The sequence below is a fragment of the Aethalodelphis obliquidens genome, unplaced genomic scaffold (genome assembly GCF_003676395.1).
Source record: "Aethalodelphis obliquidens isolate GAN/ISIS:26980383/991018 unplaced genomic scaffold, ASM367639v1 scaffold55, whole genome shotgun sequence".
In the NCBI taxonomy this organism is placed as follows: domain Eukaryota; kingdom Metazoa; phylum Chordata; class Mammalia; order Artiodactyla; family Delphinidae; genus Aethalodelphis; species Aethalodelphis obliquidens.
In genome coordinates, this window is record NW_020837999.1 from 4,087,871 (window position 1) to 4,113,941 (window position 26,071).

Sequence of the window (26,071 nt, forward strand, 5' to 3'; positions counted from 1 at the left end):
TTTCCCAGCACCACTTATTAAAGAGGCTGTCTTTTCTCCACTGTATATTCTTGCCGCCTTTATCAAAGATAAGGTGACCATATGTGCGTGGGTTTATCTCTGGGCTTTCTATCCTGTTCCATTGATCTATATTTCTGTTTTTGTGCCAATACCATACTGTCTTGATTACTGTAGCTTTGTAGTATAGTCTGAAGTCATACTGATTCCTCCAGCTCCATTTTTTGTTCTCAAGATTGCTTTGGCTATTTGGGGTCTTTTGTGTTTCCATACAAATTGTGAAATTTTTTGTTCTAGTTCTGTGAAAAATGCCAGTGGTAGTTTGATAGGGATTGCATTGAATCTGTAGATTGCTTTGGGTGGTAGAGTCATTTTCACAATGTTGATTCTTCCAATCCGAGAACATGGTATATCTCTCCATCTATTTTTATCATCTTTAATTTCTTTCATCAGTGTCTTATAATTTTCTACATACAGGTCTTTTGTCTCCTTAGGTAGGTTTATTCCTAGATATTTTATTCTTTTTGTTGCAGTGGTAAATGGGAGTGTTTTCTTAATTTCACTTTCATATTTTTCATCATTAGTGTATAAGAATGCCAGAGATTTCTGTGCATTAATTTTGTATCCTGCTACTTTACCAAATTCATTGATTATCTCTTGTAGTTTTCTGGTAGCATCTTTAGGATTCTCTATGTATAGTATCACGTCATCTACAAACAGTAACAGCTTTACTTCTTCTTTTCCGATTTGGATTCCTTTTATTTCTTTTTCTTCTCTGATTGCTGTGGCTCAAACTTCCAAAACTATGTTGAATAATAGTGGTGAGAGTGGACAATATTGTATTGTTCCTGATCTTAGTGGAAATGGTTTCAGTTTTTCACCATTGAGAATGATGTTGGCTGAGGGTTTTTTCATATATGGCCTTTATTATGTTGAGGTCAAGTTCCCTCTATGCCTACTTTCTGGAGGGTTTTTATCATCAGTGGATGTTGAATTTTGTCGAAAGCTTTTTCTGCATCTATTGAGATAATCATATGGTTTTTCTCCTTCAGTTGGTCAATATGGTGTATCACGTTGATTGATTTGCATATATTGAAGAATCCTTGAATTTCAGGGATAAACCCCACTTGATCATGGTGTATGATCCTTTTAATGTGCTGTTGGATTCTGTTTGCTAGTAGTTTGTTGAGGATTTTTGCACCTATGTTCATCAGTGATACTGGCCTGTAGTTTTCTTTTTCTGTGACATCTTTGTCTGGTTTTGATATCAGGGTGATGATGGCCTCATAGAATGAGTTTGGGAATGTTTCTCCCTCTGCTATATTTTGGAAGATTTTGTGAAGGATAGGTGTTAGCTCTTCTCTGAATGTTTGATAGAATTCGCCTGTGAAGCCATCTGGTCCTGGGCTTTTGTTTGTTGGAAGATTTTTAATCAGAGTCTCAATTTCAGTCTTGTGATTGGTCTGTTTATATTTTGTATTTCTTCCTGGTTCAGTCTTGGGAGGTTGTGCTTTTCTAAGAATTTGTCCATTTTTTCCAGGTTGTGCATTTTATTGGCATATAGTTGCTTGTAGTAATCTCTCATGATCCTTTGTATTTCTGCAGTGTCTGTTGTGACTTCTTTTTCATTTCTAATTCTATTGATTTGAGTCTTCTCCCGTTTTTTCTTGATGAGTCTAGCTAATGGTTTATCAATTTTTTTTACCTTCTCAAAGAACCAGCTTTTAGTTTTATTGATCTTTGCTACTGTTGTCATCATTTCTATTTTCATTTATTTCTGATCTGATCTTATGATTTCTTTCCTTCTGCTAACTTTGGGGTTTTTTTGTTCTTCTTTAATTGCTTTAGGTGTAAGGTTATGTTGTTTATTTCAGATGCTTCTTGTTTCTTGAGGTAGGATTGTATTGCTATAAACTTACCTCTTAGAACTGATTTTGCTGCATCCCATAGGTTTTGGGTTGTCGTGTATTCATTGTCATCTGTTTGTAGGTACGTTTTGATTTCCTCTTTGATTTCTTCAATGATCTCTTGGTTATTTAGTAGTGTATTGTTTAGCCTCCATGTGTTTGTAGTTTTTACAGATTTTGTCCTGTAATTGATATCTAGTCTCATAGTGTTGTGGTCAGAAAAGATACTTGATACAATATCAATTTTCTTAAATTTACCAAGGCTTGATTTGTGACCCAAGTTATGATCTCTCCTGGAGAATGTTCTATGAGCACTTGAGAAGAAAGTGTATTCTGTTGTTTTTGGATGGAATGTCCTATAATTATCAATTAAGTCCATCTTGTTTAATGTGGCATTTAAAGCTTGTGTTTCCTTATTTATTTTCATTTTGGATGATCTGTCCATTGGTGAAAGTGAGGTGTTAAAGTCCCCTACTATTATTGTGTTACTGTCGATTTCCCCTTTTATGGCTGTTAGCATTTGCCTTATGTATTGAGGTGCTCCTATGTTGGGTGCATGAATATTTACAGTTGTTATATATTCTTCTTGGATTGATCCCTTGATCATTATGTAGTGTCCTTCTTTGTCTCTTGGAATACTCTTTGTTTTAAAGTTTGTTTTGTCTGATATGAGATTTGCTACTTCAGCTTTCTTTTGATTTGCATGGAATATCTTTATCCATCCCCTCACTTTCAGTCTGTATGTGTCCCTAGGTCTGAAGTTGGTCTCTTGTAGACAGCATATATACAGGTCTTGTTTTTGTATCCATTCAGCCAGTCTATGTCTCTTGGTTAGAGCATTTAATCCATTTACATTTAAGGTAATTATTAATATGTATGTTCCTATTACCATTTTCTTAATTGTTTTTGGTTTGTTATTGTAGGTCTTTTCCTTTTCTTGTGTTCCTGCCTAGAGAAGTTCCTTTAGCATTTGTTGTAAAGCTGGTTTGGTGGTGCTGAATTCTCTTAAGTTTTGCTTGTCTCTAAAGGTTTTAATTTCTCCATCGAATCGGAATGAGATCCTTGCTGGGGAGAGTCATCTTGGTTTTAGGTTTTTCCCTTTCATCACTTTAAATATGTCCTGCCACTCCCTTGTGGCTTGCAGAGTTTCTGCTGAAGGATCAGCTGTTAACCTTATGGGGATTCCTTTGTATGTTATTTGTTGTTTTTCCCTTGCTGCCTTTAATAATTTTTCTTTGTATTTAATTTTTGATAGTTTAATTAACCTGTATGTTGGCATTTTTCTCCTTGGATTTATTCTGTATGGGACTCTCTGTGCGTCCTGGATTTCATTGACTATTTCCTTTCCCATATTAGGGATATTTTCAACTACAATCTCTTCAAATATTTTCTCATTCCCTTTCTTTTTCTCTTCTCCTTCTGGGACTCCTATAATTCAAATGTTGGTGTGTTTAATGTTTTCCCAGAGTTCTCTAAGACTGTCCTCAATTCTTTTCATTCTTTTTTTTAATTCTGCTCTGCTGTAGTTATTTCCACTATTTTATCTTCCACGTCACTTATCTGTTCTTCTGCCTCAGTTATTCTGCTATTGATCCCTTCTTAGAGAATTTTTAATTTCATTTATTGTGTTGTTCATAATTGTTTGTTTGCTCTTTAGTTCTTCTAGGTCCTTGTTAAATGTTTCTTGTACTTTTTACATTCTATTTTCAAGATTTTGGATCATCTTTACTATCATTACTCTGAATTCTTTGTCAGGTAGACTGCCTATTGTCTCTTCATTTGTTAGGTCTGGTGGGTTTTTACCTTGCTCCTTCCTCTGCTGTGTTTCTCTGTCTTCTCATTTTGCTTAACTTACTGTGTTAGGGGTCTCCTTTTCACAGGCTGTAGGTTCGTAGTTCCCGTTGTTTATGGTGTCCGTGGCTAAGTTTGGTTCAGTCGGTTGTGTAGGCTTCCTGGTGGAGGGGACTGATGCCTGTGTTCTGGTGGATGAGGCTGGATCTTGTCTTTTTGGTGGGCAGGACCACATCCAGTGGTGTGTTTGGGGGTGTCTGTGATCTTATTATCATTTTAGGCAGCCTCTCTGCTAATGGGTGGGGTTGTGTCCTGTCTTGCTAGCTGTTTGGCATAGGGTGTCCAGCACTGTAGCTTGCTGGTCATAGAGTGGAGCTGGGTCTTAGTGTTGAGATGGTGATCTCTGGGAGAGCTTTCACTGATATTACGTGGAGCCGGGAGGTCTTTGGTGTACCAGTGTCCTGCACTTGGCTCTCCCACCTCAGAGGCACAGGCCTGACACCCGGCCGGATCACCAAGACGCTGTCTGCCGCACGGCTTAGAATAAAAGGGAGAAAAAAAGAAAGAAAGAGAGAAAAAAATAAAAGAAAGTTATTAAAATAAAAAAATTTTAATAATTGTTAAAAATTAAAAAAATTAAAAAGTAATTAAAAAAAAGAAAGAGCAACCAAACCAAAGAACAAATCCAGCAATGATAACAAGCGCTAAAAACTATACTAAAAAACAAAGAAAAAAAAAGAAAAAAAAGAAAAAAAAAGAAAAAAAAGAAAAAATAATAAAAATAAAAAAAATGTTCTAGAACCCTAGGACAAATGGTAAAAGCAAAGCTATACAGACAAAATAACACAACAAAGCATACACATACACACTCAGAAAAAGAGAAAAAGGAAAAAAAAAAGCTATATATATATAAAAAAAGAAAGCAAGAAAATCAATAAACGAATCTACCAGTGATTATAAACTCTAAATACTAAACTAAGATAAACATAAAAGAAAAAAAATTCGATGCAGAAAGCACCCCCAAGTTTACAGTTGCTCCCAACGTCCACCACCTCAATTTTGGGATGATTTGTTGTCTACTCAGGTATTATACAGATGCAGGGTACATCAAGTTGATTGTGGAGAATTAATCCGTTGCTCCTGATGCAGCACGGAGAGATTTCCCTTTCTCTTCTTTGTTTGCACAGCTCCTGGGGTTCAGCTTTGGATTTAGACCCGCCTCTGCGTGTAGGTTGCCTGGGGCATCTGTTCCCTGCCCAGAGAGGACGGGGTTAAAGGAGCAGCTGACTTGTGGGCTCTGGCTCACTCAGGCCGCGGGGAGGGAGGGGTACGGAGTGTGGGGCGAGCCTGCGGCGGCAGAGGCTGGCGTGACATTGCAGCAGCCTGAGGCGCCCCGTGTGTTCTCCCGGGGAAGTTGTCCCTGGATCACGGAACCCTGGCAGTGGCGGCTGCACAGGCTCCTGGGAGGGGAGGTGTGGATAGTGACCTGTGCTCGCACACAGGCTTCTTGGTGGCTGCAGCAGCAGCCTTAGCGTTTCATGCCCGTCTCCGCGGTCTGCCTGATAGCTGCAACTAGCGCCCACCTTGAGCTCATTTAGGCGGTGCTCTGAATCCCCTCTCCTTGCACACCCCAAAACAATGGTCTCTTGCCTCTTAGGCAGGTCCAGAGTCTTTCCTGCACTCCTTCCTGGCTAGCTGTGGCGCACTAGCCCACTTTAGGCTCTGTTTACGTAGCCAACCCCAGTCCCTGGGGTCTAACCTACGAAGCCGGAGCCTCAGCTCCCAGCCCCCGCCCGCCCCGGCGGGGGAGCAGACAAGCCTCTCGTGCTGGTGAGTGCTGGTCGGCACTGATCCTCTGTACGGGAATCTCTCCGCTTTGCCCTCGGCACCCCTGTTGCTGCGCTCTCCTCCGGGGCTCTGAAACTTCCCCCCACCCTGGTCTCCGCCAGTGAAGGGGCTTCCTAGTGTGTGGAAGCTTTTCCTCCTTCACAGCTCCCTCCCAGAGGTGCAGGTCGTGTTCCTATTCTTTTGTCTCTGTTTTTTCTTTTTTCTTTTGCCCTACCCAGGCACGTGGGGAGTTTCTTGCCTTTTGAGAAGTCTGAGGTCTTCTGCCAGCGTTCGGTAGGTGTTCTGTAGGAGTTGTTCCACGTGTAGATGCATTTCTGATGTATTTGTGGGGAGGAAGGTGATCTCCACATTTTACTCTGCCATCTTGAAGGTCTCCCCGAGAGGGAGTGTTAACAGTGTCAAAATACCCACTGGATATTTTCCCTTTATGTTTACGGCATAATAAGCGTCTATCTATAAAGAATATGGGGAAAATGATTTGAGAATGTAAAACACAGTGATCATGATTCTTTAGTGATTCTCGGGAGCTGAGGCAAAGGAAATCCATGCTTGCAGTGGTATATCAAGGCTCTCAGTTTGTGGCACAGTTCTTTTAGGGAATGAAAAGGAACTAAACCCTGTTATGGAACTATTTAGTCCTTGAATCAGGAAGGTATTTCAGGTGAGTTCTGTGAGACTCAAAAGGTAATTATTTACCAAGTATCCAGTGTAACATCAAGTATTGGCTAAGTCCCATACAAGCATATTATTTAATCCTCTCTCACTCCTTCATGGTAGCTAAATCTTGTCACATAATCCCCCATCAGTGAGGAAATGATGGGCCTGGGATTCCTAAGTGACTTCCTGATCAAGGGCAAACAGCAAGTTGGAGAGGGAACCACCGCTTGTCTCCATAGCCAGTGGGCCTCCATTCTGCCTATTAACTCTGTGAGCCAGGCTAAGTCGTCGAAGAGCAATGCGCATTTGGGAAAGAAGAAACTCATGTCAAAATGACCCCTGACAAAAGGTAGTGGTGATCAAGAAGGGATAAAGATAAGGCCCAGGGGAGTGCTATTTCACAGTTGGAAAGCTGGGGAAGACGCGGGCATTGCCTCATCTAAATCTTTTCATCGTACAGAATACCTAGACCTCAAGGTCATGTGCAGTTAGTGTCAGCATGGAGACAAGAGCCCCTTCCTGGACTAACATTCATTCCACTCTCTCCTCATAAAGTGCAGTTGCTTTTGCTGGGAATGAGAGGCTGTCAGTATAAGCGTCTGTGGCACCCTTTTAGTAGGAAGTAGTTAAACTGGGGAAAATCATACCTTTTAATTATTGAAATCCTTTATTGATGCTGAGACATTGTTTGGTGAACATACATGGAGAATATTCATAGATATTATATATTACTAAAGCTCCCTCTTATTGACTTCTGCAACACAACATAAACACGCAGAGCCCAATAAAACATGACTTTGTCTTAACAGCATTATGAATAAATTATTAAGAACTTTTTTTCTTCTGCAGTAATTTTACTAGTTTGTTTTTTTTTTTAAATAAAATCAAACCTTCTATAGGACTGTAATTAAAAGTAAAAGAACATGCAGCAGTTTTTAGCCATAATCCTCAGGAGACTAATAAAGAACTGTCAAAACTCAGATGAAAGAATATCCTCTGTTTGCTGAGGGCCTCCTTGAGAATGGCTTTCAAGGGGGCCATAACCTCTGTGATTGCTTACGCATCTCACCAACTGTGGCTGAAGTCTGTGCTGGAGAACTTGCCTAGAATGGCTGCTGCACCATGCTTGTTGGATGCCAATGGATGTTGCCAAGGTGAAGGAGTGGGTCTTCTTTTTTCTGCATTATTCTCATCTAGCACAAGCCTGGCCCATAGCAGGGCCTCTTCAAATGCTTATTGGATCAGTTACTGTACTACAGGCCATACCCTTTAACTACAAAGCCAGGTACCATAGTTTGGATTTCCTACTGAGTCAGTCTGGGGATCTGCTCCGAGCTAGTATACACAGTGAATAACTGTGATGAGAGATGGAGGACCCAGTTTAATGAGCAAGGACTCCTGTCTCAGCCAGACCTATATTTTAGTGATGGCGGCACTGTCTTAACGCAAGTTACTTTGTCACTTTGACCCTCATTTCTTGAAAAATGATAATACCCACTTTTCAGGGGCTGGTGAGAGGACTGTGTGATAAACATGTAAAATGACCTAACTCAGAGCCTGGGAGCTTGTTCTTAGCATTCACCTGTGCTTGCCACCAGGTGGAAGCCCTGGAGGAGAGTCACCTGATCAGGAGCCAGCTATTAAGTCTGATTTATCTATTGCTTTACTACTCTTGCATACCCATTGAGTACCTGCTGCTCCATCCCTGTAGCTCAGTGTATCCTCTTCTCTGTTCTCACGTTAGATCAGTTTTAATTGAGTCTCTGTGGCTGCTGTCTCTGGTGTGGGTTCAGTCAACTCTCCCAGTGCCCAGTCCGGCCAACCCTGCCAGAGAGCTTGCAGAGGACCAATGTCCATCCTGTGATTTTGTATGCAAGGGCAGGGCTACTGTAGGTCACTTTTAGCCTGGCCAATTTCACTCCGATTTTTCTTCTGATTTCTTCATTTAGTCCCCACATATATCTCCGCATCATCCATTTGCTTTTGTGTCTCATTATGAGCTAGGGGGTCACTCTCAAACCTTCTCTGTTGGGAGGTGAGAACATGTGTGATCTGTCCAAGACCGACACCAATCTGCATTGTTCAAGGCTCCCTGTATTGGAGGTCACTCAGCACCCAAACAGTGCTTCTCTCTGCAGATATAAGCTGGTTCTTTTAACACCTTTGAGGACAGGTAGGAGTTCTTATCATCCTGTTGCAGTGTGGAGAAGCTGAGGTAGGGAGAGTCAGATGTTTATTCTGGGTCATAGCATCAGCCGTGATGGTCAGGGAATAGCTTGCAGGGGACGCCTGCTCCTAGTTGGAGTTGATACCTCAAAGCAACACAGCTGGTTTATGGTTTTTCTGAAGTCTTTTGGGGTGGCACCATTGGTTTCTTCCTCTTTGGATGTTGGCCCGTTCTGTAGTGCTAGGAGTGATTTTTTCTTGAGTCTAAAGGAAGTTAGACACATTGAACGTGGATACCTAAACTTTTGAGGCCTGCCTTTTGGAAGGTACCCACACCTTGGATACCATCATTTCTGAAAGAATATTGGGCTTGACTGAGAAAGTGTTTTAACCCAGTGATGACAATTATTAAAAACTTATACCTTCACTACCCCTGCTATTTAAGACTGTTTTTCAGGCAAAAGGGTGGTTGTGTTTTTTCTTGCACTTGGAATACTCCCTGGTGTTAGGATAGACTTAAAGCAGAGTTGAAAAGAACCCTTTGGTTCTTTTCTCTAGGCAATGCAGACATTTTCTCAAAGGGGTATTGACCTCTACAGAAACTGTGCTATATGAAAACAGCCTGAGGAGTCAGTGGTCCCAAATTTGAATCTCTCTTCCCTTATTTAGTAGCAGCATAACTTGCATAGGCTTCATCCTCTCTCAGAGTCTGTTTCCTTCTCTGTAAAATGAGATCAATAGTACCTGCCTTTGAAAGCTATTGTGAAGATTATATAAATGCCTAACACTGTATTGGCTCATAATAAGTACTGCGGACGCACAGGCTCAGCGGCCATGGCTCACGGGCCCAGCCGCTCTGCGGCATGTGGGATCTTCCCGGACCGGGGCACGAACCCGCATCCCCTGCATCGGCAGGCGGACTCTCAACCACTGCGCCACCAGGGAAGCCCGGTGCAGTCATTCTTTATCTTACTGATGGCACATCGCTTCTACTAATGTGTCACTCTCACCCTATCATGTTTTTATAGGAAAATGTTTAGGGTTTCAGACTTTTTAAATGACATATACATAAACTCATATGAACTTACAAATCATAAGCGTATAGGTCAATGCATTTAAACAAAGATAGCGACCCTGTATAACCAGGACCCTGATCACGAAAGCAAACAGAGTTAGCACCCTCCCCCAAATCCTCCTTGTGCCCCTTTCAGTCACCACCACCCCCGCCAAGGGGAAGCATTAAGTGGATTTGTAACACCATAGATTAATAGGATCACTTTTAAATTTTATATAACAGAATCATACAGTGCAAACTTTTCCCGTAGGTGGCTTCTTTTATTCTACAATATGTTTTTGTAAAAATCTGTTTCGTGTTACTGAGAGTAGCTGTAGTTTACCCACTATCACTGCAAAGTGGTATTCCATTGTGTGATTATATCACAATGTGTTTATCCATCCTATTTTTGATGGCCATTTGAGTAGCTTCCAGTTTGGGGCTATTTTGAATAGGGCTGCTATGAACATTCTTGTGCATGTCTTTTGACTCATATAGAAATGCATTTTAGTCAGGTATATACCGATGAGTGGAATTTCCGGTGTGTAGTGGATGCAAGTGCCTAGCTTTCATAGCTACTGTCAAATAGTTCTCCAAAGCTGGGTTTTTGGTTTTTAAAAGACAAAGTCATATTAGTGGTAACAAGACCAACCTTGCATCAGTAATAATCTTATACTTAGAAATGGAATCATCTTGCTAAAGCTGTACTTTATGTGCTACTCATAAATGGAATTTCAATACCCAGTTCTATTGCATATTAGTTGTCCTTACGTAGGAGTAATAATGGTCTTCTCTCATCCTGGACTCCTGAAGGCAAAACATTTTCCATACAGGTACCAACCTTTCTCCGGATGTGAAAGCTTCAGCTTGTTCATTTTTATGGTACAATAAAAGCCCACTTTAAAAAAATTGGCCAGCAGGGGATTAGGGTATCAGTAGAAAAATTCTATGTGTATGCAGTTGCTAAGTTATCTTTATCCTGCTTGTTCAGTTCTGGAAGTGTATTAGTAGGAGCTGTCAGTTGTCTTAAATGTTTTAATGAATAATACTTAGTTGCCTAAGGCTTTTTTAAAGCAAAGTACATAGATTTGTTTTAAATGCAGAGGGAGATGGAAAATAATAGATGTTCTGCCTTAACAAAAGCATCACCAAATGCCAGCTAACTGACCTCATTTCCCTGTTTCCAGCACAGTGAAATTTCATTATCATCATCATCTTTATTAACTAATTTTTATTATCAGTCTGTAAAACACTAAGGGGTTTATAGTAGAGTGAAGTGAAATGGAACATGTGTTGAAATTGGAATTAGGTACCTGGGAACAAGACTGTCTGCCATTTACTAGTTCTGTATCTTTGGGACAATCACTTAACTTCTTCTACCTCAGCTTCCACAATTTTAAAAAGGAAGGGTTAGATTCCAAGACATGTAAGAATCTTTCCAGCTTTAGAAATCCTGTGATTCGAATTTTAATCAATTTGGGTTGATTGAAATGCATACAACCAAATTTTTTCTTGTAATTAAATATATTATTATCATTATTTTTACTTTCATAGCTTAAGAAGATAGATGCCCATGCTTTTCTGAGTTCAATGACTTTCACATGGACTTTCTTAAATAAATAAGATGAGAATGCTTGTCCTAAGTGAATTAAGGACAACAGTAAGAATCCTTCTACTTCCCAGTTATAGTTTCCTTGAAATTGCTCTTTCTTTATTTAGTAAAGAGGGAAGTGGAGCAGAGGAGGGGAAAATCCACTGGGCAATAATATTGGCAAAACATTGAACTGTCCCAACCTCAAATATCTTCTTAGTTTTTATTTAATATTAGTATTTATTTATTTAGAAAAATATACATTAAGCAACAGCTATTTGTCAGGGACTTAAGATCTAGAAATAGGTTAACAGAAACTCACACAGTCAATGAAAACCTGCACAGTCAATGAAAGTCTCTTGTGTCTAAAAATACAACAGATCAGATATTTTGCATGATTTTCCCTTTTAAAATAACAAAATAATGGAATATACTATATATGTTCATTGTGGAAAATTTCAGACCTGATTTTTTTTTTTTAACAGCCTGTACACATCATAAAATCTAAGCTAGGACTTTAAAGGAAGATTATATATATATTGATTTATTCTTTTTTACCTGCATGTTTTGCCCTGGAATATAATTATATTGAAAGGCTGGTAAGAATGATGTTTTTGGAGAAAAAGAGTACATAAAAATCAGCTTTGGAGTTTTTTAACATAATACTTTGTGTTTAATTTTTAATTATGGAGGCATAAGAGATTATATCCAGTGTGTTGAGAATTGATATTGCTTAATGGAAACGTTTTCTTCCCTACTATTATATATATTATTCATAGAAAAAAGTGGTCTTTTATGAAAGGGCGGCTGGTCCTTTAAGAGAGGAACTTCCTCAGAGTAGCTGCTAAGAGTGGTTTTGATTTGCTGCCCAACATTCACTTACAGGCTCATTTAACATTAATAGGTGATCTCGGTTCACTTCATGACCTCTTGGAACCTAAATCACAGACAGGGTCATTTAAGAGATTTGGGGAGAGTAGACAGCCAGTTAGCAACTTTGGGGAGCTCCGGCTAGAAAAGAATCTTTATACAAATGAATACTTAACTATATCAATTGGAGCCCATCAAGTCCCAGGCGCAGCAGCTGCACCTGGAGTACAGCTTCTAAGCGCAGCTCAGCGCCGCAGAGGGCATGCGCCAGGTCTACTACTTCGGCCTGTGAGGGAAGTACTACAACGCCACGGAGCTGGAGCTGCTCGGGTCTGGCCTGGAGGACCTGTTCCACTCCTGCAACCAGAAGTTGACGTTCAAAACGGTGCTCAGGATCGCAATCCAGCTGGTCAGGCGCATGAAGTACATGCACACCAAGGGCCTCACCTACCGGGACGTGAAGCCCGAGAACTTCCTGGCTGGGCTGCCGGGCACGCCATCCACAATCATCGACTGACTCCGGCCTAGCCAAGGAGTCCATCAACCCCGAGACCAAGAAGCACATCCCGTACTGCAAGCACGACGTGCTACATAAGCCTCAACACACCTGGGCAAGGACCAGAGCCGTTGTGATAACCTGGAGGCGCTGGGCTACGTGCTTCCTGTGCGACAGCCTGCGCGGGCAGAGGCTCAAGGCCCACGCGCTCAAGGAGCGCCAGCGGAAGATCCGGGACGCCAAGCGGGCCACGCCCACCGAGAGCCTCCCCGAGAGGTTCCCGGAGATGGCCACGTACCAGTGCTACGGGCGGTGCCTGGACTTTTTTGAGAAGCTGAACTCTGACTACCTGCACAAGTTCTTCACTACCTCTGACCGCAGCCGCTTTGTGTTTGGTTACCAGTCCGACTGGGCCAGGAAGGCCCGGCCCACGCCTATGGCACGGTCCACACCAGCCTGCCCTCGCAGCCTCAGGCTCGGGACAAAGCCTTGCTACACAGCAAAAACCAGGCACTGAACTCCATCCACGGGGAGCTGAATGCCGACGACACCACCGCTGGTCACTTCGGTGTCCCCATCACAGTCCCTGCAGACGTGGAGGTGGCTGACGACACCAAGTGCTGCTGTTTCCTTCAGAGGAGAAAGAGAAAATCGCTGGAGCCACGCAAGTGACCCTGGAGCGGTGGTCCCTGAATCTTCCCGCTGCAGCCCCTCGGGGCCAGCTTGGCCATGGCCATGTGGCCGCAGCCGGACGCAGACTGCCAGGCCGGCAGAGCTGCCCTCCCCACGTGGGATCACTTACTTTACATGAGACTTTGGATGAGATTCCTTACACCTGTGTCTAGTCCGCCCTTCCAAGAGCATTAGCTATTTAGAACAAGGAGAAAAGAAAACTCCAGCGGCCGCTCTGCCTTGCATCTCCGCCCGTGTCTGCTGAGTAAGTAGTGCAGCCGCCGGCCCCGTTAGTGCCATAAAGTGCAGCTTCTCTCCCTCTATCCGGAGGCCGTTTTCTCCTGGGGTCGCTGTGGGACGTTGCTGCCAGAGGTGAGCCCGCCCTGGGCCTCCCCAGGCCAAAGGGGAAGGCTGGGTGAGGGCGGCCGCCAGCCGAAATGCTGCTCCAAAGCCTGGGCCGGCAGGTGTGGCCGGCGGGGAGTTCCTGCGCACCTACTCCAGCCGCTGCCCCAGGGCCCAGACCTCTGGGCGGCCACCACTGGGCCCCTTGGGTGGTGCCAGGTGTGCCTGGTTTTCTTGTGTTGGCTCGCCGCTGCCGACCGAGCAGTGGGAGATAAGCGTCTTAAAGCCAGTCCCAGACCCACAGTGGGCCCGGTCCGAGCGGTCAGCGTGGTCTCCCGGAGGCCGGAGTGCTGCGCGGTTAGAGCAACTGGGGGCGTTCCCTGCGGCGTGTGCATCTAGGTCTTGCCTTACAAAGTGTACAGAAATGGCACTTCGTTTCTCTGATGCTTCCTGGAGGCCACAGAATTTAGGGGCTTTTTTTTAAAGGAAAATGAAACCAAAATAATATTAATAATAATAATGATTATCATGCAGGCTTTGCTAAGTGCCAGGCGCTGTATTATTTCATCTTTATGACAAATCTTTGATAGAGGTATCATTACTAGAGCCAGTTTCAGGTGAGGAAATTGAGGCTTAGGTTTATTAAATGAGTTGTGTAGAGACACACAGCTGATAGATGATGAGATTAGGATTTAAACCATGTTCTAACCCCAAAGACTGTGTTCATGGGAGCTGCAGTTGTTACGGGTGAACCTATGTGGAGACATTTCTGTATGAAATAAGGTGGAGGTGTTTGGCAGTTGGGAAAAAAAAATAGTTATGGGACTTTTCTTGGAAAATATCACGGCATTTTCTCAGTGGTGGTGATGATTGGAGAACTGATACTGATGAGCAAAAATTATAGGAGTTTTGTCAAGACTGGGGACGAGTGAGGAAACTGTTAAGATCTCTGCATGAGTTGTTCTAAACTGGGTTTACTTGTAGAAGTTAGCTATATTGGACTTGAGGTGCTTAAGCAGGCTTTGGGTATCTGGGATTCGTGCATCTGAATGACATCCAAGTTTTCTCTCAAAGCTAGTGTTCAAAGAGAGAGTGTGTCATAGACGTGCAAAAATTACTGCTGTGGTCTTGTTAGTGGGTTGATCTGCAAGAAGCAGCAAGAGTAAAAACACTTATTGATCTTTGTTCTTATTTCACAAGATCATTTTGGCTATCAGGATCCTTGTGATTCCACATGAATTTTAGGATTTTTTTCCTATTTCTGCAAAATATGCCATTGGAATTTTTCATAGGCATTGGATTGAATCTGTAGATCACTTTAGATAGTATGGACATTTTAACAATATTGAGTCTTTCAATCCATGCACAGGGATGTGTTTCCATTTAGACTTCGAAACAATACGAAGCTGTGCTAATCAAAACAGTATGATATTGGCACAATGGCAGACATATAGACCAATGGAACAGAATAGAGAGTCTAGAACTAGATCCAAGCACACACTGTCAAATTATCTTTAACAAGATTGCCAAGACTACACAATAGGGAAAGAATAATTTCTTTAATAAATGGTGTTGGGAAACCTGGATATCCACGTACAGAAGAATGAAGTTGGACCCTTATGTTAAAAATCAACTCAGGGGCTTCCCTGGTGGCACAGTGGTTGAGAGTCCGCCTGCCGATGCAGGGGACACGGGTTCATGTCCCGGTCCAGGAAGATCCCATATGCTGCAGAGCGGCTAGGCCCGTGAGCCATGGCCGCTGGGCCTGCGCGTCTGGAGCCTGTGCTGCGCAGCGGGAGAGGCCACAACAGTGAGAGGCTCACATACTGCAAAAAAAAAAAAAAATAAAAAAATAAATAAATAAAATAAAATAAAAAGAGAAGGCAGTGGGCTTGAGATTATGGACATTTGAATTGGCAAAGTCCAGGGCAAGGATCTAGAGGAAGAAGGGCAGTTGGATTTTACTCAGAAGACAATCATGTGCTCAGGCAGCCTGTCTTCATTTAAAACCACCTGTGTGCATTTATAGTGCATTATATTCATTTGAGAGGCAGGATATACAGTGGCTGAGGACATGCAGTTTGGTGTCAGACTGACCTGGGTTTGAGTCTTGGCTCCTCTGATTATGAATTGAAATTTTCTTAACTTCTCTCAGCCTTGCTGTTCTCATCTGTATAGCAGAGAACAATATCTATTTCAACTGAGAAGATTAAGTGAGGTAATTTGTGTAGTGATCTCAACTGAAAATTGTGATGATTTTTTTTCAGCAAGGAGGCAGCATTAGTACATAAGGCTGGAGCCTGAAAGTTCGTGAAATTTCAGGCAAGGATATTTCTACAAGGCAGGCTCTCTTGGGAGCTGATGTCAGTATCAGTATTTGTATGCAGATCTGTACCCAAAACATAAACCCCAGAATATAAACCTTCAATGAAATTCAGAGACCTAACAGCCCTATATACAAACACACAGCTTGAAAAGTCAGCTTTCACATACAATTAAGAAAAAAATTGAACTTTAAAAAATAAAACTGTTAGTCGTTAATCTATGGGAAAAGTTGAAATCTCTCCTTTTCTTTGTTGATGTTTCTTTCATTTTTTGATGAAATCTCCCCACGCTGTCATCCTTCAATCATCTAGGTCCCATTCAGAAGCAGGGAGAGCTCTGGCAGAGCTAGTGTTGCGGGTGTGTGCAGGGTCTTTTTTTGCTTGTTTTTCATTGTTGCTTCCTGGGCTTGCTCTTCCGAAAAGGGCAAATGGGACATCTCAGAGTATTAACTTACCAGACAGGGGTTATTAAATGATATGAATGTGGTTGCCGTAGGATTTTGCAATTCTTCTGATTTGGTAATAACTGTTTTAAAGGAATAGGTAAGAGAGGGTTTCCTTATGTCATCAGGCGGTGTCCTGCCTGTGCCCGGAATGGTCTAAGTCACTGTTCTTCTGGTAACTCTAAGTTGATGGATGTCATATACGGTATTCTGACACTGAGTGTTAAAATAAGTGCCCTTTAGACTTCAGCAAAATACTTGGCAGGGTCTTCCACATGGGCTTTCCAGACTTGATGGAAGGAGAAGGCAGAATCCTGCTCCAAGTAAGCAGATTCATATGTGGTTGTAATTTGATAGTGGATTCTAATCATATTTTTTATTCAGTCACTCATTCAGTGTCAACAGATAGTAAGAGCTTTACCATGTGTCAGACCCTTTTCTAGGTACTGAGAATGTACTAGTGACCAAAGGAGACAAAGCTCCTGCCTTCATGGAACTTATATTCTAGTGCCGCAGGGCTCTTTCCTTAGACCCGTCTTGTTCAACATTTCTGTAATTGATTTCTGTAACATTCAGAAACGTGTGTCCTACGAAGCCACAGTAATAAAGACAGTGCACTACTGGCATAAGGCTAGACATATAAAAATGGAATGGAATTGAGAGTACAGAAATAAACCCTTATATTTGTAGGCAATTCATTTTTGACAAGGGTGCCAAGACAATTCAATGAGGAAAGTGGTGCTGGTACAACTACACAACTGCGTATCCATGCAAAAGAATGATGTTGAACCCTTACCTCACACCATATGCAAAAAATAACTCAAAGTGGATTTAATATATAAATGTAAGAGCTAAGACTGTAAAAGCCTTAGAAGAAAATAAGTGTAAGTCTTTGTGCTCTTAGATTAGGCAATGCATCTTAACTGTGGCACTGAAAGCACAAGCAACAAAGGAAAAAATTAGATAAATTGGGCTTCATCAAAATTTGAAACTTTTGTGTTTCAAAGAACGACATCAGGAAATTGAAAATACAACCCACAGAGTAAGAGTAAATATTTGCAAATCATGTATCTGATAAAATATCCAAAATACTTTAAAAAATCATGTATCTAAAATATAAAAAGAACTCCTACAACTCAATAATAAAAAGACTAAAGATCCAACTAAAAATTGGGCTAACATTTGAATAGACATTCTCCAAAGATATCCACGTGGTCAGAAAGCCCATGAAATGGGCTAATGCTCATTAGCATTAGTCTTTAGGGAGCTACAAATAAAAACCACAGTGAAATACCACTTCATAGCCCTAGGATAGATATAATCAAAACCAAACAATAATAAGTGTTGACAAGGATGTGGAGAAGTCAGAACCCTCATACACTGCTGGTGGGAATGTAAAATTGTTCAGCTGTTGTGGAAAATGATTTGGCATTTCTTCAAAAGAGCTAAACATAGAGTTACCATATGACCCAGCCATTCCACTTTTACGTATATACTCAAGAGAATTGAAAACATCTGTCCACAAAAAACTTCCACATGAATGTTCATAGCAGCATTATTTATAGCATTCAAAAATGGAAACAATTCAAGTGTATGTTAACTGAAGAATGAATAGACAAAGTGTGCTGAATCCATACAATATACTAGTATTTGGCCGTAGAAATAAAGTACTGATAAATGCTACAACATGGATGCATCTTAAAAAACATGATTCTAAGTGAAGGAAGCCACACACAAAAGACCATATATTATATGAATCCATTTCTATGAGATGTCCATAACAGGCAACTACATAGAGACAGAAATTCATGATTGCCAGAGGACAGAGGGAGGAGGGATGGGGACTGCTAATGGGAATAGAGTTTCTTTTTAGGCTGATGAAAATTTTCTGGAATTAGGTAGTAGCGATGGTTGTATAACTTTGCAAATATTAAAAATCACTAGATTGTACAATATAAAAGGGTGGATTTTATGGTATGTGAATTATATCAATAAAAATGCTTATCATAATTATAGGTTACATGAAACTAGCAAGGGGAATATTTGCATTGGATGGCAAAAATGGCAAAGTCTATACTCAGAAGAATCTTGACAGATTGGAAAGATGGGCTGAATCTGAAAAGGCAAAATTTAGAAGGAATAAACATAGAGTCTTAAAACTGCATTTAAGAAAAACAATAACAGCCCTATAAAATAATTCCAGGCTTTAGTTCACAGAGAGCCTGTTGTGAGTCAGCAGAATGTCACATCCTAAAAGGTTAATGTAATGTTTGCAGCATTAACAGAAGTATAGTTACTCCAGTGGGATATTAACATCATTTTTTTTTTTGAGCTGGTCAAATGACACCCAGACTTTTGAGGTCAGTTCTGGTCGTTGTGATTCAGGAAATATCTAGTTCAGTGGGTGAATCTAGCCCAAATACATACTATATTTGGCTTTCACGAAGTCTGTGTTCTCATTTGAAGGCATTTTGGTAAGATGGGCCTCTTACCACCAGCCCTATCACTCCTTCATTACCACAAGCAGGGCCAGACTCATACATGTATTTTACCCACATCCTCCTTATTAACATTTGAATTTAGCCCCTCTCTCCACCCACTCTTGAAAACAAAGGCATGTAAAAAGGATGGTAAAGGCGTCCCAAGACATGTTGAAAGGATAAGGAACAATTGAATGAACTATTATGCTTCATCAGAAAAAGATCTGGGAACCATGGGAGCAGACTTCAAATATATGAAGGTCTTTCATGTAGATGTGGGAAAAGACTAATGAATACAAGGGATTGATGGGTTGAGGCTTCAGAGAAGGAGATGTTTTGACTCAAAGTAGAGAGCATTTCAACTGAGCTCCCTGTGGATGGGTGGTCTTTATTCAAAGGTGGAGGGTTGGTTGAGCTTTGTTGGCACAAGCTGGATGACCATTTAAATGGATATAGGATCTAGATGACTTTTGTAATCTCTTCTAGTTTTAAGATTTCATCATGATGCTAATTATCTGTCAAGCCACCCTGCTGGTTTATCTATTAGACATTCTACCAAGGGACTGCAAACATAAGACTGTCTCATGAATCTTTGTCCTTTAGGAAGCTCACAGTCTAGAAGGAATTATAAGAATACCAACACCATGTGTTGTATTGTATTATATTGTATTGAATTGTGTTGTTTGTATTGCAGTGATGATGGTGGTGATTGAGGAGTGTGTGTGTGTGTGTGGTGTGTTTCGCAAGTGTGTACATTTATGCTCATGTGAGCAGGGCTAAACTAATACGTGGGCCAAGAGTGCTTTTGGTGTCAGAAGTGAAGAGGATGCCCTATTTTTATTAAACAAAATAAGAGCTTCACTCAGCCACTGACTGATAGCACCCTGGGAAAGGTGACTGTTTTCAGTGAGTTCTAATTTCTATTTCAGTGTCTGATTGCAAGGTCTTTGCTAAGGGTCAGTTTTGATGCAGTTTGTAGGGTTGTAGAAGAACCTCAGCCAGTACTGGGGAGAGTGTGATATGCAGGTGGAGAGCCGGGCTTGGGCTGGGTGGTGCAGGGAGGGCGAGTGAGAATAAAGATACAACTCTTTCTGCATGTGTCTCTGTGTGAGTTATGAGTGTGTGTGAGAGAGGGTGGTGTGGGTGGGTATATGTATCCTGTGGGGTATCAGGTAAGGCTTCTACCGTTCTATGAACTGGACTCTGGAAATTGAGGAGTACTTGTATTCATTGATCTTATTTGCCTCAAATATTTTCAGCGTATAGTGTCCCTCTGGTGCCTCTTTCTCTGAATCTGTCTCTCTCCTTCCAGGCATAGCTATGGAACAAAGATTAATTAATACATTAACTAAATTATACAAATGGCTTTAACTGCCCTCCATAGGAGCTTTTGTTATTGGAAGGGTCAAATCTGGTCCCATTCAGAAGCAATCCAGAAACGCTCATAGAGCCGTCAAGGACCCCCAGGTGGTGTGAGCTTCCCCACTGAGCAGGAAGACTCTTTTTCTTTTTTTGAATTTTATTTTATTTTATTTTTTTATACAGCAGGTTCTTATTAGTCATCCATTTTATACACATCAGTGTATACATGTCAATCCCAATCTCCCAATTCATCCCACCACCACCCCACCCCCCCGCCACATTCCCCCCTTGGTGTCCATACGTTTGTTCTCTACATCTGTGTCTCTGTTTCTGAGCATGAAGACTCTTGACATCAAACAAAGTACAGAGATCTGGGAGCTCCATGCCTCCGCATTGATGAGATTAGGCAGGGGCTCCTGGGTAACCTCCTCTGCTTTTGAGAAGGACTGGCTGTGCTGGTCCCGTAAACCAAGAAAAATCACCATCCTCTCTTGCTGGCTCACTGCCCATTATCCCTCCCGTAGACGGGAGGGGTGTGTGGTGGGGGGAGAGAGAAGAGACAACATGCAGTAATTTGGCCAGTTCTGACTCTGGGCCAGACAAAGCAGTTCATATGCAACAAGTATTGCTGGTTTCTAAACCTTAATGGAAGAATTTTGATGTGTTGATTACCCTGTTTTGTTGAGGAAGGAAGGAAGGAGGAAGAGAAGGAAGAAGGCGGGAGGGAAGAAATACTCCACATGTGCTTGTATATAGTTACGTGAGCTTGGAGAATGGTGTGCAAAGATATATTCTGAACTTTAACGTTAGTTACTTCCGGGAGTGGGATTGCAAGGCAGACGGGCAGAAGTTTCGCTTCAAAAGCTTCTCAGTTGTTTGACGTCTTAGAATGAGCATGCTACATTTTAAGCGAGAAATGTTTAAAATAATTTTTCAAATAGGTAATATCAACCGAGTGTAGGATTTTTCAGAAAAATTAAAGTAGCACCTCTTAGTTTGTTGTTAACTCCCAAACACATGTATTTTTCCCTTGTGAACGTCCCGTCTGCCTTTTTGATTTTACCGATGGTGACACTAGCTGCATTCAGTGAAGTGGCTAATCAGGCATGTGGCGAATGTCACAGCTGTTCCAACTTCTCTATGTCTTTGGCTTATCGGCCTGATTCCCAAGCTCAAGAAAACTGCCTCTGTTTTGCCCCTTATGAGATGGCTGGACACTTAGGAGTGAATATTATTCAACTCTGGCAGTGGAAGTTTGTCTTGGCTTCTCGGTGGTGGCAGAAGCAGAGGCAGGCCAGCATCTCTGTGGGTAGCAGTAGGAAGCCTTCCATTCTCTTTAGGTGCTTAAGCAGATTTCCAGTTCAATTCTGTCACATCTGAGGGGTTCAGATATCTTTTCAAAACCCAAGCCTTTAGGCTTGTACTAAACTGAAACTCTGAGGCACATGAGGTTGGTTCCTCATCACTATGACTGGAGTTGAAGATTGAAAAAGATGAGGTGATAATAATACCTTACAGATATATAACTTCTTTAAGCAAAGCTCTTTGCAAACAGCTCAGCAAACCCCAGGACTGACAGCCCAGCTCGGCCAGTGCTGAAATGCAGCCGTGCCCTGAACAAAGCCACCTCCAGGGTCAGCAAGCCACCTTCAGAGAGACCTTATCTCCCAGCTTTGCTTGGAGAGGTGAAAATGAAGACTGTATCTACCAGCAGCGGCAGGGACACTTTTTTGAAGCAAAATGTAATTACCAGAGTAGAAGCTGGCCTCGAAAGTGGGGATTAACACTCCCCCGCTCCCACCAGCATCTTGGGCTCTCTGAACAGCTCCAGCAAGATTTGGGGTTTTATGCTTCCATCCAAAAGCTGGCTCTGTTTGAAACACGGTTGAGGACTGCAGACCACAGAGACATTGATTCATTGCAACGAGGGGAAAGGATTTAGCAGTATTTCTTGTAAGCCTAGGCAGCCTGAGGATGGAGGTGGGGATCAGAGGAGATTCACAGGGTCTGAAGGTTGAAAAAGAGGCCATGCTCACCTCCAAATAATAAATACCATTCAGTCTCCTGCTGAATGGGCAGAATTCCACATACGACCTGCTGAGCGCACTGCTGAGGGTGGCTGACTCCTCACGGTCAGCATCCCAGGTCCTGTTTCTTTACTCTTGCACCTCAAGAACATCCCTGAAAGATGCTTTTCTCTTCTGGGCAAGTCTCTCATGCAACCAGCTTAGGAGTCTGAAAATTGGTGTTTTCTGTTTTGTCCTGGTCGGGAACCCTGATGACTTCATGCAAGTCACTGCCCCTCTCGGTGCCTGATTCTTCACTTGCAGCACAGAGAGGTTGTACCAAATCAGGATCTTTACAAATGGTGTCTCCCAGAGTCCTAGGGATTTTCACTAACAGGCTTCAGCTGCCATCAGGAGGGTGGGAAGATGGAAATGATGGGACTCTGAGCCCATTATCCCTGCTGGGATGAGAACCATTCTTCTTTTATCTCTGTTGACATAGTAAGCGTCTCTTTAAAGGTTTCTTTTGAAGAAAGAGTTATGCTGTTGAAAACATTTTGAGAATAGATGCTATTTTCTAGTTCTCTCTGGCTATAATAGTCTGTGCCCATGCAAATCGCTTTGGCAGTTTTACAAACCAAACACCCAGAGTATTCATATTAGGTGCCATAGAAGATACCTAATGATCTCTGGTGTCAAAATAAAAGCTATTATTTTCTTTTCATTAAAAACTATCAATCATACTAAAGATGAGAAGAAACACACAGAACATATGAAGAAGAAATTTAGAATCTCCCATACCCCCACTCTCCAGGGACGAACTGTAAACATTAGTTACATGTTTTGCCAACTTTCTATTCATATAAAATTCTTTTTGGAAAACTGAGCTCATATTTTACACAATTTAAAAAGAGTTTAAAAACATTATTTGACCTTATATTGTAAGTGATTTGCCACATCATTAAATGTTCTTTGAAACATATGATGGTTAATTGTATTTGGTATTACATAGTATTTCATCATATGTCCATACCATCATTTATCCATCCCTTTTCTCATGCTGAGCATCTAGATGGATTCCAGTGTCTGCAAGTTAAATGCTAAGAGGAACATTTTTGCAATAATTCTTTTTCCACCATAAATGTATTTAAGGTTAAGGCTTTTTCCCTTCTTGAAATTTATATTTATGTTTAAAACTAGTTGACATGAAAAGAAAGCTAAAGGTGGAGAAAGAGGTTGGTTGAATGATCCATGATACTACAGAGAAGATACCACTAGAGAGACAAGAAGGAGGAAAGAAAAACACCAGGAGAAGATGTATGTGGAGGAAGGGGAGGGTTTCTCTGCTATTATGCAAGACCAGGACATCTGACAACCTCAGTAATAACAGAAAAGTCTTTTGTCAGATCATTATTGGGTGAAAAAATATTCCATTTCTGAGGAACACAAAATCAGCTGTGGAGAACCCCCCCTCCCCCGCCCCTAAGGAGCATCGTGAGGACCTTGAATAAGAACCACATGGAGAGTGAAACAACCTGGTTGCTGATTTTGACATTGCCATGAACTTGGGCAGGTGACCAAACTCTGTTACTTCATCATTTAATGAGGGAATTCCAGTAGGTCAGTCATTTCCTGTGAAAGACACCAGCCCACCTAGAAGCCAGTGAGAGAGTAAAGGGTACCTACAAGGTATTTGTATTTGCAGTCTTTGTTAAGAACCTGATAGAAACTTTGCCCTTGCTATTGAAGAAAAAGATAAAGAGAAAACCAGGGAAACTCATTCCATGCCTCCTGTGCCAACGATTCTGTGAACCAGGCTTTTTATCTCTACCACCTCTCGTAAAAATCCTCGGAAGCAGGGATTTTGCAGGTGCCCTTTACTGCCTTAGCGGCATTTTATAGGTGAGGAATCTAAGGCTAATACCAGTTAAGTAGCCTGTCCAGGATCATAGGGCTAGTAAGTGGCAAAGCACGATTCAAATTCATACTGCCTGTTTTCAAAACCTATGCTCTTGCAACGGGGCCATATGACCCCAGTTATCTACGTCTTTGAATAAAAAGAGAAAAAAATAAATTATTACTCAACAAATAAGCTTGGTAAACAGGAAGAAAAATATGATACAAGGTTCCATATCAGATTTTTAAAAAATGAAAGGAAGGGAAGGAAAGAGGGATGGAGGGAGGGAGAGAAAAAAAGAAAGCCTTAGAAACTCGGGACTATTTCATCTCTAAGTTCTCCAACATATACAACCAAATGCTTTTCTTTCATATCTTTTAGGTGTCAGGGAGCATGAGAAATCCTTTGGTCCAATCACTTTGTTTTGTAGATAAGAAACTAGGCTCCAGAAAAAGGTCATTGACTTGTTCAATATCATGTGGATGGTTAAAAGCAGAACTGAATTAAGAACCAAAGTTATCTCTGATCACATAAGACAAGTATTTCTAACACTAAACACAGTGCGTGGCATGGATTAGTACCAGTCATTCAATGAAAATCATTCCTTTTGCTTACCCTCTGCTGTCCCATCCCTTTCCTGTGTTCATGCCTTTTTTCATTCAGCCATCACTTGCTGTGACCAAGCCATGTACTCAAGAGGTTCTTGGCCCAGGTAGAAGTTCATAGAATCTTATGCTTGTGCTCTTCTGCTCACACCTTATATCACTTGGGGAAAAACTGGATGTTGATGGGTTAAGGAGTAAAAGAGAGAATGAGTAGAGAAAATAAATTCATAGGCTTAATTTTCGAAGGGTTAAGCAATTAATGAAAGGACAAATAATCCATAAGAAAAGTCAAAATCAAGATCAGAAGCTATTCTTCTTCTGGAGGAGATGGAGGTGAGGATGACTTTTACCATTATTTTAGATGAAGGAGGAAGAAATACTGGGAAGGTAGATTGCAGGTAAAAGGGACAGGAGAGTAGAACAAAATCTTTAGAGGTAGCAAGTGAGGGAGAAGTTGAGGGCCCAGGGGGAGGGGTTGAACTTTGAGAAGAAAAAGAATAGCTTTCCTTCTAGGCTGGAAGGGATATGAAAGGAAAAGTGAAGATAGGAAGAGTTCTGAAGTAAAGGACGGGAAAATTAATGGAGTTCACCTCTCCTGCAGATGGACTGGGATGGGGATAATAGGTTTGAGTTATGAAAACAGGTCTTGGGCTCAGAATGTACCCACTCTTGAGATTTTTATTTGGGGAGGGACATACTCTCTGGCACCTTTGTGATTGGGAAGGTACATAAACTGTACATAAGAGCTTCCATAGCAGCCTCTGCTTTTAGTGGGAGACATGCAGGGCCTGGAATTGTGGTAGAGCAAAATTAGCTGGTTCTCTTGTCCTTGGTGGTCATTTGCCTTTCTTTCTTCCTGAGTGAAAATGGTGACGCCTCCAACCATTCACTCCCTGATGGCTTCAGAAGTATGACTGGGAGAACTTCACTCCCTGTTGTGATGGGGAACTGGAGAAGTGCTGTGCTTTGCAGTCAGAGGCATATGGTACTTCAGAGGCAGTGGTCACGTATCTGCAGATACCATTACAAGGCTCCAACCTACAGCTACTTTCCATCTCCACAGAAGACAGAGATGAAAGGAACAGGTTTAAGTGACAGCAACAGGGGGATTGACGCTGACAAAAGAAGAAAAACATCTTAGTAAGGTAGGATAAGTATGCTGTGGAGAGGATTTGGAGGATGTAGAACGTATATCCCTAGAAACCTCCAGGCCCTTATTTGTCTGGATACCTGGGATGTAGAAGAGCTTCCTGCAGAGGTTTGGTCCAGGTGGGACCAAGACTCCCTTACAGTTCTGTATTTCATTTATAATCTTGATAGCCTGACCGCAGGTGGTGATCGCTGACAGTGGTCCACTTAGGAGACCATGTTGACAATTGAGGATTTGGGGAAGAGCTCCACAAAAAACATGGGAGAAAGAACTCTTCTGTTGTCTTCCTGATATATAATGGGCCTTTGCAGGAGGAAACTATTTTATTCCAGGGGTTAGAAACCTAATGCCTCATCACAATTTATACAGGGAAAGCCCAGTGGATGATTTTTTTTTTTTTTTTTTTTTTTTTT

General features: G+C 41.7%; 1 protein-coding gene and 1 pseudogene across 3 annotated transcripts in view; both read left to right on the top strand.

Moving 5' to 3' along the window:
• ASTN1 (astrotactin 1) overlaps positions 1-26,071 on the top strand; it is a 332,481-nt gene that overhangs the window by 73,553 nt on the left and 232,857 nt on the right. The window lies entirely within an intron of this gene.
• On the top strand, positions 7,222-13,049 carry LOC113609301 (casein kinase I pseudogene; annotated as a pseudogene).